Here is a 15320-nt window from a genome sequence, read left to right on the forward strand (position 1 = left end):
GACATCAGTTAATAGTCATTAAGCTACCAAATAGCTTGCACAAATGTTTTTATTTTTTATTTTTACCCACTTTTCTGCACAGCTTTACCCTTAAGCTTTTGTCAGCAATGTGAAGAATTACAACTATAATGTGTGTATCAACACATGCATAACTCACAGCTTTGGAATATGCTCCTCACCTCTACTACCAAAAATCACCCAAAGAGCATATGACTTTAATCACTTGGTTAATGTTTCCAGAGGGAGAAATGTAAGACTGTCTGGGAAAACAATTTGAATACCTCATAATAGAAACAGGAGAGTTCATTTATCAGATAACAAGAAAATAGGCATATTAATATGTACAAAATTATACAAGAGGATAGAAGAAAAACTGAGAGATAATAAATCATTAAGAAGAAGTAACTGGCCTGACCTGTGGTGGTTCAGTGGATAAAGCGTCGACCTGGAACACAGAGCGCGCCAGTTCGAAACTCTGGGCTTGCCCGGTCAAGGCACATAGGGGAGTTGATGCTTCCTGCTCCTCTTCCCTAATCTCTCTCTCTCTCTTTTTCTTTCCCTCTCTTCTCCCTAAAATAAATAAAATCTAAAAAAAAAAAAAAAAGTAGTAACTGGAGACTGGAGACACTGATAGAAGAACAACTAAATGAATCAGTGAACTTAATGTTCGGGTCATAAAATTCTCCCAGTTTGTAAAATATAAAAGTGAAGAGAAAAAGTAGACACAATAGAGTGAACATCTATAATACAGAAATTACATAAAGAGAAAATAAAAGAATGGAGTGTAAGAATATTTTAGTAGTGATGACAGGAATTATCATAATTATAAAAGATACAAGACATCATATTGAAGGATTTTATAGTGCAACACAGGATATGTAAGAACAACTCTGTCATATAGAAAAATTCTAAAAGAGAAACAAATACATCAGATACCTCCGGGGACTGCAGCCACATACATCAGTAGGAATTGCTGGGTCAACATGAGTTTTTGTTCTAGAAAAAAACTTTTCTCAGGAAAGATAAGCTTGTCAACTATTAAATAAGTCACCATTTCACTGTTCACAGTAAGAAATTTCAGTGTATCAGTTTATCTGAGATAACATTCTGATCACCTGATCAAACAGATCCCTTATTACACAATGCCTTACTGATCAAGTCACCCAGGACTCTCACTTTGCTAAAAGCACCCATGCTAACTCTAGTTTTTCACCGAGAAAAAAGACATGCAGGTTATGATTATTACAACAGCTTTATTAACTCAAAAGAATGTCACAATGCAACTATCTAGAGAGCTTGTCATTCTGTGCAGTTGTTAGACCTATGATAGCATGATCATTTTCAGTGACATAAAATTATATTATGATTTTTAAATACTCATCTCAGAAGTTTATTTCATCAGTATATTCATATTGAAATATTTAAGACTATAGTCAGAACATATTAGCAGGTACGTTAGCATTTTCTTTTAGCTCTATGCTTTTAAATGTTTAAACAGATGTGATATGATTATTTATATGTGGTAAAGTTTATTTTCCATAAAGTCATAATTTGAGCTTTACCTAAATGAAACTAGTTTTCTTTAAGTCAAATTTTCCTATTATTCTAGGATGTGGCATAAGCTTATTTCAAGTACTGATTTAAGAAATGAGAAAGAACTCTGGACTATAGAATAGAATGCTCCATTCTGGCTCTGGCTCTAATACAAGCAGTTCTTAAATTTCCACTGACTTCTTCTGTGTTCTTGGGAATTCGATTGCCTTAAGAATAATTGAGGAATTTAAACTACCAAGACCTACTCTAATTCTAATTGCTATGAGCCCACATCACCTCAGATAAAACAGTTTATTAGTTTCGTAAACAATTGCTGATTTGTTAAGGTTATCACAAAAGTGAAGCCAAAAGTTGAAATTTTAGTTGTGAGTTTTCTGTTTTCCATTCAAAATTAAAATCCCAATGTGCCATGATATTAAAAGCCTCATAGGTTTTAAGTAGATAATGATGAAACATTTATATATAAAATGAAAAAAAATTTTTTCAGCTATCAATCAAATAGTAAAGGGCAAGTTTTATGCCCTTAATACATTGAGAATCTGAATAGAGCAAAAGACAAAGGAAGTTTGAATTCACTCTCTGCCTGAATGCTGAACTGTGGCATTGGTCTTCTCTCCTCTGGGACGGGGCCTTATAGCATCTGCAGTCCTGATCCACAGGCCTTTGGACTCTTCAGGTTGGAATTCACACCACTGGCTTTCATAGGCCTCCAGCTTGCAGAGAACCATAGTCCTTCTCAACCTCCATAGTTATGTGAGTCAATTCCTTATAATAAATATCATATGTATATATGTGTATATATCCATCCTGCTGGTTCTATTTCTCTGGGGGACCTTGACTAATACACTGTGCCATCTGTTACCTCCTCTTTTGTCAAATTTTAGAAATCCTCTTGGCTATCTACTTTTTATAATTAAATGTATTGTGGTAATATTGACTAATAATATTATAAAAGTTTCCAGTGTACAATATATAATACATCATCTGCATAATGCATTGTGTGCTTATTACAGAGTCACATCTCCTTCTGTCACCATATATGTGATTCCCATTACCCTTTTTTCTTCTCTTACATTGCTTCTCCTCAATTTATAGTCAGTAAGAGTTAGTTTGTACCACAAAGTTGATGCCTTCAACCACTGTGGTCTGGACAGAATTACTTAACTCAAAGATATGTTTCCATATGTGTAAAATAGAGATAACATGACTATTTATTTTGTTTTATTATTAGTGGGTGAACAATCCAATGCTTGCTGAATTCTACTTCACAATGATAGAAAAAGTCAACACAGAAGGGTCAAAAAGTGACAAAGTTATGAACACTTGGCTACCAGAAGCCAGTAATCCCTGTGGGAATTTTACTGGCACCTCCTGCCCAGAGCCTAAAGGGTCAGAAGGATCGTGAGGCCCCGTTTCACGGTCTGTACTCATCCTGAAGGTCAAGATCAAGCAAGCTTTGGTGCTTTTGCCCCACAAAAGGTTTCTGTCCTCCCTGTGACTGCCTTAGGATGCTTCTATTACCATTTGACAGTATCCAACTCCCCACCTGGCACTGACTGGAGGGGAGGCAACACGCAAGCAGAGAGTGCCAGAAGCCACAGCCTTTCTCAGCTCAATAATAAAAAAAAATGTCAAATAAAAAAATGACAACAGCCAACACCACAACCCATCAAGTGTAGTGTTAATGAATCAAAATTATAGCTATTTCTTGTCAGATCAGCAAAAATATTTTTTTTCTGGTGAGCCACTGCCACAAAATTTTATTAATTAGTTTATGTGTGCCACGAGATGAGAAAGGTTGAAAATCACTGATCTAATGTTCTTTTTTTTTTTTTTTAACAGAGACAGAGAGAGAGTCAGAGAGAGGGATAGATAGGGACAGACAGACAGGAACGGAGAGATGAGAAGCATCAGTCATCAGTTTTTCATTGCGACACCTTAGTTGTTCATTGATTGATTTCTCATATGTGCCTTGACCGTGGGGCTACAGCAGACTGAGTAACCCCTTGCTCAAGCCAGCGACCTTGGGTCCAAGCTGGTGAGCTTTGCTCAAACCAGATGAGCCTGCACTCAAGCTGGCGACCTCAGGGTCTCAAACCTGGGTCCTCCGCATCCCAGTCCGACGCTCTACCCACTGCGGAACCTCCTGGTCAGGTTGATCTAATGTTCTTATTCTCTTTCGGGATCCATCCCAGAATGCCACATTGCACTTGGTCATTATGTCTTTAATCTAATCTATGACAATTTTTCAATCTTTCCAGTCTCTCATGACATTGACACTCCTGAAGAGTACTGGTCAGGTATTTTGATAAATGTCTCCGTTTTGGGTTTGTCTTCTTTTCCTCATGATCAAGCCCAGGTGCTGGGCTTGGGTGAAGGATGCCACAGAGGCAACACAGTCAACTCATTTTATCATTGAACAATAGCAACATGACTTGTTATTAACAAGAATCTTGATCGTTAGATGATATTGTGCCTGCCAGTTTTTTCCATTCTTCCATTTGATACAAATAAAATAACAAACCCAGTTCATGTTCAAGGTGAGCAGGATTAAGCTTCACCTGCAGGGAGGATTATTGAAGAGCTGTGGGACATATGTAAAAATCATGAGCAGATACTTTGAGGTCATGCAAAAATCTTTCTTCTCCTTGAAATTTGTCCACAAATTTATTTAAGAATCCATCTATGGATTCTGCATGCAACAATTATTACTGAGGTGATCTACTGGTGATTTTCCATTTTTCCTATTCCTTCTACATTTCTTAGTTGGAATTATACTGTAAGGAAATCTGGTGTTTTTCTATACTTATATATATTATCATTTATTTAAATCATTATGGATTTGTGGATATTTATTTTACTTTGCATTACCATTCTATTTTTATTTCTTTTGTTGTTCAAATTGTTTTAGCTTTGGCCATTATGAGTTCTTTCAGATTGGCACCTGTGTTCTTTGGATTTGCTCTCATTCTTTTTATTTACATATTATCTGAGCACATCCTTACTTTCTGACACTACAAGATGTTCCAGGCTCATCTTGTTGGTGCCTGCCTCAGCCCTAGAAGCAACCATTTTCTTAAGGAACTCAGTTCCTTTTACAAGAGCATGGGGTTCAGAAATTAATATCTGGGATCTGGCTGTGCTGGTTGCTACTGCGGTATCACTGTGTTCGTGTTATCATTCCCTTTAGCTTATCTCTAACATCTTTTTCCAAAAATAAGAAAAACTGTCCCTCATTTATCTACAACATATTTAACTATTTGTTGTACCTTACCGTAGGCATAAAGTAGTTTTAGAATTCCAAGACCATACCCCTGTGAGAAATAAATTTACCAAACAGAATACAGTTCTTTGAGTCTCAGCCTTGTAATGTTATTTTCCCAATGTTAGATCATTTCCTTTCTTTCTCACCACATTTCTTTTTAATTTTCACAGTCCGAGGAGATTGCTTAATTTCTGTGTAGAACAAAATAATGTAATGTTTATGCTAGATCTCTTAAATCAATAAAGCGAAGTGATCTTGCTTGAATTAACAATGTTGAAAAAACACCATCTTAACCCAAATCATAACATGTCACTATTATTGGGTATCCTGGTGCATGAAAACCAATAATATTTATTATAAAATATCATAAAAGTGTCATTTGGTATAATAAAGTAAATACTCAAGAAATATTATTGAGAATTGATTATATATTTGATAATGTGCTAGTAAAGTTCAAGATGGATAAGATGCCTAGGGCATGGTCTTTTTTCAAAAGAAGTATCTATATGTGAGTCAGTATTGTTCTAGGGATATTTACAAAAAGGCAGTGGCTCAACCAGTAGTCATGGAGTACTTAATAACACTTCAAGATTTGTTAATAAATTTGTAAACACTTACAAGCTAAAGAGAACTTTATGTGTGTTTATATGATAGAAAGTCTCTCAGTGTCAGCAACTTTTGTGCAGTGGGGTTCTGTTTTCAGGGTTGAATCTAATTGGAAATTGTTGTCTTCTGACAAAGATTGGAAACATTAAAACCTTCTCAACATTGAAACGAAGTTGAGGGGAACAGAGTGTTCACAATGGTTTGCACATAAATAAGTAAAGTGAAGGGAAAGAGGACCTGGAAAAAAGAGAAAGTCAGTATTTTGTAAAAAATGTATTGGAAGTGTCAGCATTGTGCAATTCTGTTCAATAGCTAGGGCTATACGAATGCAATTGCTCAACATGGTTATCTGCACCTGAGTCAACTCAAGCACCACCTCCCCTTGGTAGAATTTCTTGACTGCTCACCCCAGTAATGGCATATTCAGGAGTGTTTCATTTCCATTCCCTGCAGCTAGAAGCTCATGCTTTTCTGAGCAAATAAATTTTCTGAGCTTTAAAACATTTCCATTGTATTCACTGATACTCTATTTTTGTCTCTCACCATGCCATAATACATTCTCCTAAATCACAGGGACTGCTTTGCCGATCTCTGGGTTTCTGAAACCTACCCTATAATGATCAGTTTTGTTTTGTCAGGCAAAAGAACGGATAATGATTGTGCATGTGAGCTATTTACAAGAGCAGATAGAGATTAAGTATTCATGCCATTTGTGTTAGAAACCTCTAGACAAGAAAGAGACTGTTTCAAACAGAAGTGCATAGAACAATAAAGTGAATAAACAAACCATTATAAATAGACAGTCAAAGCAGATACTATACTTTGTCAGAAACATTGCATTTTGTCACATTTACCAAAGGCTCCCCCTAAGTTAGATAAAAGTAATTGAATGTTAAAAATCATTATTTGCTTTATGTTTTTATGTTGTTTGTATACATAAGGTCTACCAGAAAGTTCTGTCCATTTTTGGAATAAAAGAAAATACAAATTTTTCTTACCGTCAATAAATTTTATTAAATAATATAATTGCCACTATTATTAATGATTTCTTGCCAGCACGAGGGCAATTTGTATACCTCATTTTTGAAAAATGTTTTATCTTTTGATGCAAAAAATTGAACCAGTGCTTGTTTGATATCTTCTTCATTTTTGAATTTTTTGCCCTTCAAAAAATTTTGTAAGGACAAAAACAAGTGATAGTCAGAGAGTGCTAAGTCCGGGGAATATGGTGGATGCGACAGACATGCTTCTGTAGCATTTCTTCCTTGTTGAAATTCATAAAAATTACAGTGGCGTAAATGAACTTTATCAGTAGCCATAGGTACACTATCGCTTCACACATAAGACTAACGTGAATCAACTTTGTTTTAGTTAATTTGCTACGTCAGTATGTATACATTAAGTGATATAGAGAGGCACACATGTGCCAAATAAACATGTGCTTCAGTGTCAAAACTTGTGATAGAAACGAACACAAATTTCTGATAGACCTTATATAAATAAGTTTGTTAGCTGTATAACAAACACCTGCAGTCCTTTTCCCACAATATAAAAAGATGAATACTTAACTCATCTTTTAAAGAAATCTCAACAAAAAGAATCTCCCTCAAGTTATGTTTTATAAAGTGGACCCTGTCAGAAAATTGTCTTTGGTTCTAGAGTCCAATATGGGCCAAGCGCGTAAGTAGTTCAGGTTTTGTAGCTAAGGAAGGTGTACATTATAGGTAGACACAGGAGAGATTAATTTTTTTCTGTGTAAGCCTGGAAGAGTTTCACAGAAAATGGGTGAGTGCAATTTTGACAAATAGAGAACTGTGGGAAAGATGTTTTGGATATATAAAAATTCTCAGCCATTTTATTTGAAGTAACCAATTCCATTTTCAATTATCCATTCAATAAATATGCATTGCACAGTTAGTAGGTGACACTGTACAATACATTGAGAAGTACTGCAGAATATGGATAAGTCATGCTACGACCACTGCTTTTATGGAACTTGTATCTCATGATAAAGAGATAGAAACAGAACATGTTGAGAGAAATCAAACTGGCGATGTGCTACTAGGCCTGTGCAGCAACTTCAGTCCCATTACTGTGTTGGGAGTGTTACTGGAATCTGAAGGACAAAAGGAGTGAGCTTGAGAAAGATTCTGAGATATGTGCAGGAGGACATTGAAAAGGCCACCAAATTGTACAAGTTGCTAATATTGGGCTTCAAGATCTAGTTGAGTGTGGCTCTTGAGGACTGTAAGTCTAGGGGCCACAATATCATTGTCAGATGCAAAATTGTCTGAAAGGTCAAATCTAGATATTAAGATTACTGATGGTCCAGATGTTAAAGAAACCCTTAAAGGATCTCAGTGAAGAAAGCTGATATTCACTGGGCACCTAGTATGCTTTAAGCCTTCTTCCATGTGCTTTATGTTCATTATCTCATTTAGTTCTCAGAAGTCTAAGAGGAAGTAACATTATTATCAGTACCTAAGCCATTGTGAGCTTAAGATATTTCCCCAATATCACACAACTATTGAATAGTAAGGGTAGAAACAGGTTTGAACCCAGGCAATTGGGCTCCAGATCCCACACACTTTACTCCTGAGCTCTTTTTGTTTTTCAGTACAAAATAAAAAGATTAATGAATAGTGAGAATCAATTCTTATGAAAATAAAAAGAAATGATGGATCATTATTTTGTTAAGAAATAGTTATATTATTTTGTTTTTTATACAGAGAGAGAGAGACAGACAGAGAGAGAGACAGAGAGAGAGACAGACAGAGAAAGGGATAAACAAGGAGAGAGATGAGAAGCATCAATTCTTTGTTGCAGCACCTTAGTTGTTCATTGATTGCTTTCTCATATGTGCCTTGACCGTGGGCCTTCAGCAGAGCGAGTGACCCCTTGCTCAAGCCAGTGGCCTTGAGCTCAAGCTAGTGACCTTGGGTTTCAAGCCAGCAACCTTTGGGCTCAAGCCAGTGACCCCATGCTTAAGCGGGTGAGCCTGATCTCAAGCCAGTGACCTCTGGGTTTCAAACCTGGGTCCTCTGCATCCCAGTTCAATGCCCTATCCACTGTGCCACCACCTGATCAGGCAGTTGTATTGTATTTTAAAGGTTATAAAGCATTTTTACATTTATTTAATTTTGTGAATCTATAACAATAAAATGCTTGAATATTTAGAAAGTACAAGAATGAGAGATTCATTTGTTGCCCCACTTAGTTGTGCATTCATTGGTTGCTTCCCGTATGTGCTCTGACCGGGTATCAAACTTGCAACCTTGGTGGTTTGGGACAATGCTCAAACCAATGGAGCTAACTGGCTAGAGCTCATAACTCAATTTTTATCGTTAAGTTTCAGTAATAAATTATTGGCTATGATCTTTCCACATATTAAAGGATTATTATGTTCCTGAAACTGGGATATCTTATTTTATGTATCTTCCTGACTGTACTATTTGTTAGATACTTTTTATTCTCAGTTTATAGATGTGAAACCTGAGGATTAGTGGTATTAAGTAATTTATAGAAGGTTATCTTGCTAGTAAATGTGAGGATCAAGATTCAAATTAGGGTCCATGTAACATCAAATCTCAGGGCTTAGTCACTACTTCCCAAATAACTTAGAGTGGTTAGAGCAATTCAAATGATAGACATTGTGAAAGTGTATCACCATGCTATCATTTTTCACAGCTGTGGTTAACCATAATATTCCATCAACCATAATATTCTATCCTCCTAGAGTAATTTACTGTAAAAAAATCACCTGGAGTCTGAAATATGATCTTTTCATTAGTCAGACCATCAATAATTAATTTCCAGACACAAATTTTACCTTAAGAAGAATTTTTGCAAGCAGAAAATAATATGTATTTTCTAGAGTTTGAAGGTTTTGTTTTACTGTACAACTTTGTTGACAGGTTACATCAGTGAAGATGCTGAGAATATAAACCAAGTCAACAAAATAAAGGTTGATTCCAGAAAAAAAAACACAAAAATTATTTAATTCTACTTTTTTATTGTTACTCTTGTCAGGTATCTGCTACTAAAGAAACAATATTTTAGCTATTTCAGACAATGGGCTTTGTTTGAAAGGTAATGCTTCAAATAAAGAATATTATTAAAAATTAAAAATCTTGCCCTCGCCAGATAACTCCATTGGATAAATCATCATCCTGATACGTAAAGGTTGCAGGTTCAATCCCTGGCGAGGGAAAATACAGAAACAGATCAATGTTTCTGTCTGTCTCTCTACCTTCCTCTCTCTCTAAAATCAATGAATAAATTAAAAAAATAGAAACCTTTAGTAGAAACATTATTTTAAAAAGACATCAGCAGTGTACATTTAAAAACATTTAGGTATTTCCTAAAAATATTAAAAACAGAACCATATGATCCAGCACTCCCACTCTGGGTATACACTTAAAGGAAACAAAGAGAAGATCTCAAAGAGATATCTGCATGCCCATGTTCATTGCAGCACTGTTTACAAAAGCCCAGATACAGAAATCACCTAAGTGTCTGTTAATGAATGCATGGATAAATAAGATAATACATATGTGCGTGCACACACAGACAAACACGCAACAAAATACTAACCATGACCCTGGCTGGGTAGCTCAGTTTGTGAGAGTGTCATCCTGATGTGCCAAGGTTGTGGGTTCGATCCCCAGATAGGATATATGCAATAGTAACCAGTGAATGCATAAGTGGAACAACAAATCGATGTTTCTCTTTTTCTTGCTCTCTCTCCTTCCTCTCTCTCTAAAGTTAATTTTTTTAAAAAAGAGTATTAACCATAAGAAACAAAGAAGTTCTGCCTTTTGAGACAACACAGATGGAACTTGAGGGCATTATGCTAAGTTAAATTAACCCCCCAGAGAAATACAAAGGCAACTACTACAGGGTCTCACTTATATGTGAACCCTAAAAGACGCCAAACTCGTAGAAACAGAGAGTATAAAGTGAGCGCCAGGGTCTGAGGGTAGGGGTGTGAAGAACAGGATGATGTTGGCAAAGGGTATAAACTTTCTGTTATGAATAAGGTCTGAGGATCTAATATTTAATATAATTGATAAAATTGTAGAGTTGAAATTTGCTAAAAGAGTAGGATATATAGTGTTCTTATCAAAATGATACGTATATGAGGTGGTGGACATATCAATTACATAGATGAGAATAACTTTATCACAATGTATACATATATCAAATTACTAAAATTTCTATCTTAAATATTTCATAATTTTATTTTTCCATTATACCTCAATATGACACTCCTCTATCCCATCATCTGGAGAAAAGCAGGTCCAGTTAATAGATGATTGAAAGTTTTGCCTGACCTGTGGTGGCGCAGTGGGATAAAGCGTCGACCTGGAAATGCTGAGGTCGCTGGTTCAAAACCCTGGGCTTGCCTGGTCAAGGCACATATGGGAGTTGATGCTTCCAGCTCCTCCCCCCCTTCTCTCTCTCTGTCTCTCCTGTCTCTCTCTCCCTCTCCTCTTTAAAAAGAAAAAAGAAAAAAAAGAGAAAGTTTAGTGAAGTCATTCTCAAAGAAAACCTTCAAGCAGACCAGGGAGGCAGGTCTGTGAATAGTGCCCCTGGTCATTGTACTTAGAAAAGAAGAGTGTCCTGATGGCTTTCTGGCAAGTCTCAATGGTGTGCAGAAAAAAACAAAGTATTCAAGTCAGGAAGAATTAAGGACTAGAGTATTTGGAGTAGAAATGAGATGACCTTTATTTTGGAATTGAGAGACCCCAAACATCTGCTCTTCCCTCAAGGATTATTTTGGGTGTCCCAGATTCCCTAAATCCCCCAGATGGCACCTCAAAACTTTCAGGGAAGCCTGGTTTCCTTCCTCCAGATGTACCAGGACATTGGTTAACGTCCTATCACAGCTTGTTCCAAAGGCCTGGATTCTCATTATTGGAAGAAAAATGATGGGCCTCCTGGGTTGAAGATGGGTGTGCAGCTATGCTGGCCCAAGTCCTTGATAGAAAGGTAGTTCTGGGTGAGGTGAAGTGAGGTCTAGATCATTATGTCTTCTAGCTTGTCCATGTTGTTGTCCCAGCTGATATGAAAACTGTTGTTTCATCTATACCATGAGATACTACTGACAAATAATAAAAGAACAAGCTATTAACACACACAACACTTAGATGAATTTGGGGGAGGTATGGCTTTAGGGTAGATTTTTCTGCAGCCAAGAGATGGTAACTTCTTGTTGACCATGAGACAAACTCGTTTCCATGGTAACAGATACAGCGTTGAGAACCATGGTTACACCATGACATCAGATTTTGGTTAGACAGGTTAGGAATGTCAGCCCAAAAGACAAAATGTAGACTTCTTTTCAAGGGCCTGACCAACCAGCACTGAGTCCAGAATTCAATGTAACTCCTCACTATCTTTTGAGTAAAGCTAAATGATACTTCACCCAGGCCATCCAAAAGGTCCTCATTCTACTTAAATCCAATATTAAATTGGGAAGGGCTGTGGAAAAAACTTAAGACTCTCCAGTGCCAAAAGGTTCATCACTGGCAATCAAACTCTTACTTTGTCAGGCTGCAGTTGACACCATGTTGCATTGTTCAAATCTGTATTGGAAAGATAGCATCCTCCCTCATCCATGCCTGCATCTCACTTGCACTGACAAAAAGAACTACAATGTATATATTTTTAAAAACAGACAAATAATGTACATATCAAGGTAAGCAAGTCTGATTTGGATTACATAAAACAACTAGCAGATATATTAATCATATGCTGCAATGATACAGATGGTAAAATCAAAGATGAAGCCTCTCTTTAAACTGAAGACAGTTTAGATGACGTCAGAAGTTGTGTGTTTCAGTATAATATAGTGTTAGGCACATATGCAGAGCAACTTGAAGGAAATACATTGTACCATGCCATAGGCAAGTTTAGCAATGACAGTTATAAATGTAACACAAACAGCAGTAAATGAAAGCATTTCCCCATCCTTTTATAATACTTAAAATGGGAGAAACAATGATTACTCAGAAAAACCACAGGCTTAAAAAAATCTCACCTCAAGACAGAGGTCAAACTGCCACATTATAATGCTTTCACATTTGTTCAGTTAATAGTGTGTTTACTATTCAATAAGATAGAGCTGTTAGTTAGAACTTAATTACAACTGATTTGTGCCAATTTAATATGGTTTCATTTAAAATTTATTATTTTATATAAAAAAATAGCTTCAAACGGGTTGTTTAGTTTCCAATATTAAGGGCTTGGTAATTTTGCAAGAACAATGTTACTTACGTGCTAATGAGGTTATATAACAAAATCAGGTTATAGATTCCAAAACTCTTTTGCAGTTGCCATAGTTGACCCTCATATGGTACCTATACTGAACCATATGAATATAAAAAAACATTTTGCCAAATTTTTCAGCTTTAAAGTCAAAATATAAAATAAGAAGAACTTTAGTTTCTGACTATAATGGAATGGCAAGTAGGAGACTAACATTCTTTTTGATAAGTAAATAATCCAATAAACAACTTCTACCTAAAGAGAGTTGCCGAACTAACTAAGACTTTTAAGGACACAAGATCTAGGATAGAGAGATACTACAGAGAGATGAATTGATCTTCTACAAACCATCTACCCTCTGAGGGCATTTTCCAGGACAACTAGAATACAAGGTTCCCATATCCAGTAAGAAGGAAGACAAATGGAAGTGAGTATCACATTCAACAACTCTTCTCTTGAGACAATAGTTAAAATCTTAAGCTTTGCGGGAACATAAGACACTCATCGGAAAGCTTGCCAATTGGACAATGCTGAGACAAAATTCACTATTCAGGACCCTGCAAGAAAAGAGGTCTTATTAAATAGCCTAGATTCTCAGACAGACCCTGGGGACCAACAATATATCAGCAGGATCAACAAGGATGCACAGACTCTTGCAGAGTCTGAAAATTAGCCTCTCGTTAGCTCGGTCTGTGATTGGATTAAGATGTCCACTCCATCCTCCCTTCCTGCTAAAAGGGCAGGGTGGACAGTCTTTCTGGGAAACAATGGAAAATTTCTACAGTTTTTGCTACACGTTATTCACCTTCAAATGAAAAAATTAAAGACATTAAAATTGTTTAAGATAAGCAGATCAATACTTACTTATTGGAGGTGTCATCCCCATGCTTCAAAATGAATATTTAAGAATATTCATAACTTAGGCAGAAAAATGGAAAATTTTATGAGGACTCTAAAGGCTATGAAAAATAATAAAATTGAAAACCTTAAAGTGAAAAATGCAATAATTAAAAGCAATAACTTAAAAAGTTTAAGAGCATACAGGACATTAAAGAAAAGAGGGCTCATTCATGGAAAGATAAGGCTATAAAGAGTGTCCACATCATAGCACAGAGAGCAAAAACAAATGGAAGATAAGATACATCGATAGAAGAATTAAAAGAATAACAGAAATATGAGTAATATTTCAATAGAGTTGAAAATTGGAAACGTGTAATTGAAGGCCTTTCTTCCCCCTTTAAGGGAGTCAAGAAAGGAAAGTTGAAAAACTGTCTCTGAAGAGAGAATGACCAAGAATTTTCTAAAATCTGATGAAAGATATCAAATCATATTTAAGAAGTGCTCCAAATGTCAAGCAGTAGAAATTCAAAGAGATTTCCCAGGTACATTACTGTAAAACTACTGAAAACAAAGGTCTAAAAGAAAACAGAAGGGCAACCAAAATTAAGGACACGTTGCCCTCAAAGGAGAAACATTCAGGATGAAGGCTGACATACCAAAAGAAATGATCAAATGCATACGCCAACTGAGTGACACATGTCCAAACTAAAATACTCTATGCAATGAAAAGAGCTTTAAAAATGAAGTAAAGCCCTGGCCGGTTGGCTCAGCGGTAGAGCGTCGGCCTGGCGTGCGGGGGACCTGGGTTCGATTCCCAGCCAGGGCACATAGGAGAAGCGCCCATTTGATTCTCCACCCCCACCCCCTCCTTCCTCTCTGTCTCTCTTTTCCCCTCCCGCAGCCGAGGCTCTATTGGAGCAAAGATGGCCCGGGCGCTGGGGATGGCTCCTTGGCCTCTGCCCCAGGCGCTAGCGATGCCCCGGAGGGGCAGAGCATCACCTCCTGGTGGGCAGAGCATCGCCCCTGGTGGGCGTGCCGGGTTGATCCCGGTTGGGCACATGTGGGAGTCTGTCTGACTGTCTCTCCCCATTTCCAGCTTCAGAAAAATACAAAAAAAAAAAAAGAAGTAAAAATAAAACCATTTTTAATTGAACACAAACTTAAGAAATTCATCACCACTGATAAAATTCACTGACATTAAACATAGCAAAATACTCGTTTCTCCACATAGGCATGGTTGTGCAAAATGAACAGAGGACATCTATAAGACACAGTGTGGCATTTGCAACTACAGATGAAAAATAAAAGATAAAAAATTGTGTCCAAAGAAATTTTTTAAAAATTAAGTCTATTCAGTTCAGCCTGTTGCCCCCCAAAATGCATGCATGTGGGCATGTAAAATTTTATTTTTTTAAAGATAAATATATTATCCCTCAACTTTAACTCAACCTACTTTAGGGTAAGAAATAAATCCAAAAACAGCTCATCAAAAGTTAGATAAAGCCCTGGCCGGTTGGCTCAGCGGTAGAGCGTCGGCCTAGCGTGCGGAGGACCCGGGTTCGATTCCCGGCCAGGGCACACAGGAGAAGTGCCCATTTGCTTCTCCACCCCTCCGCCGCGCTTTCCTCTCTGTCTCTCTCTTCCCCTCCCGCAGCCGAGGCTCCATTGGAGCAAAGATGGCCCGGGCGCTGGGGATGGCTCTGTGGCCTCTGCCTCAGGCACTAGAGTGGCTCTGGTCGCAACATGGCGACGCCCAGGATGGGCAGAGCATCGCCCCCTGGTGGGC

The 15320-nt window shown here is 37.1% G+C and overlaps 1 protein-coding gene across 2 annotated transcripts in view; it reads right to left on the reverse strand.

The window, feature by feature from the left end:
* TRPC4 (transient receptor potential cation channel subfamily C member 4) overlaps positions 1-15320 on the reverse strand; it is a 270133-nt gene that overhangs the window by 242174 nt on the left and 12639 nt on the right. Inside the window, exon 1 of one of the 2 annotated variants that reach the window (XM_066234979.1) lies at positions 416-546. The exons of the other annotated variant lie outside the window; for it this stretch is intronic. The gene's annotated coding sequence lies outside the window, so the exon portion shown is untranslated. Of the gene's footprint in view, positions 1-415; positions 547-15320 lie in introns of those variants that run through there. 2 annotated transcript variants of the gene reach the window in all.

Source organism: Saccopteryx bilineata, chromosome 6 (genome assembly GCF_036850765.1).
Source record: "Saccopteryx bilineata isolate mSacBil1 chromosome 6, mSacBil1_pri_phased_curated, whole genome shotgun sequence".
Lineage (NCBI taxonomy): Eukaryota > Metazoa > Chordata > Mammalia > Chiroptera > Emballonuridae > Saccopteryx > Saccopteryx bilineata.